This window comes from Penaeus japonicus, unplaced genomic scaffold (genome assembly GCF_977035675.1).
Source record: "Penaeus japonicus unplaced genomic scaffold, GWHDUDI00000001_assembly GWHDUDI00000002, whole genome shotgun sequence".
Classification (NCBI taxonomy): Eukaryota; Metazoa; Arthropoda; class Malacostraca; order Decapoda; family Penaeidae; genus Penaeus; species Penaeus japonicus.
The window spans coordinates 31,172,839-31,174,053 of record NW_028234404.1 but is presented as its reverse complement, the minus strand read 5'-3'; positions in this window follow the sequence as shown (position 1 = coordinate 31,174,053).

Here is a 1,215-nt window from a genome sequence, read left to right as displayed (position 1 = left end):
TCAAATAGCTGAAAACAAAAGCTGGACCATATTCAGTAGGGTGTGGGTGAAGCTTGCCTCCACAATTCACAGAACTGGACTGAATGAGAGATAACGGCCACCCACAAATTAGGAAAACACCTGTGACTGCGCCTTTACATTTTTTATATCACACTTACAACACTTATATTACACAAACACATACATATGCACATGGACACGCACACACATACTGAAATAATGATTCTCCCAAATAAAAGAAAAGGGATCCTTTAACTCAAATGTAAAAAAGATGTAAAAATACAACATTAAGTAATCATGACTATATATTTCATTCAAATTTACAAAATTGAAGACTTTACATTTCCATTTTGTGGTTGCAGACATTACATTGCTGGATTTATATGTCTTAGGGCATTTATCCATGCCAAACTCTTATCTATAATTAACAAATGAAGCAATAATGACTGAGATTTAATCACCAGAAATAGCTTTAAGGTGTGAGATCTCATACTACCTAAATACTACAAACAAATAACAATATTACCTTACTACAGTAGTAACAAATACCCAACATATTCCAATGACATGGATTTGGGAAATAGAATTGTGACAAAATCTTTGGTTTCTACTAATACTGACAGTAATCTATGAATATTATAATATATAGCAACACCTAACTCTTGAAGAAATTGTAAAACTCAAGAAAACTATATTGCCTTTCTTAAAACACTTGTGACTAAATATCAAAATACAAATTCATTAATCCCTTATATATTTTGATGAAATGTCTTTTCAAATTTTCAAAACATGATTTGCAAAAATCCAGCACAACAACTGCTAACACCTAACAATTGTTCCATAATTATTGTTTGTCCTGTTTCCTATCTATCTGGAAAGAAAACAAAAATATCTCTTTACCTTGTTTATGACATCTGTTACCAGTTTGGGAATACAAGTGCGCTCTATATAAAATACCTAACTATCATACAATAATTATGAAGAATATTATCCTGGTATCACACATTTGAAAGGCATTCTGTCGGGCACCTTTTGCAACAAGGCCAGTTCTGACTAATGACTGACACTGCAGGTCTTAGATACCATTTCTAAACATCATGATTCATTATTTCAATAAAATATCTTTTGATATGTACTCTGTATATAAAGATCACCTCAACTCTACTTTTAAAAAAATCTCAAATTGCTAATTTTTATAGCTGAATGTAAAACAGC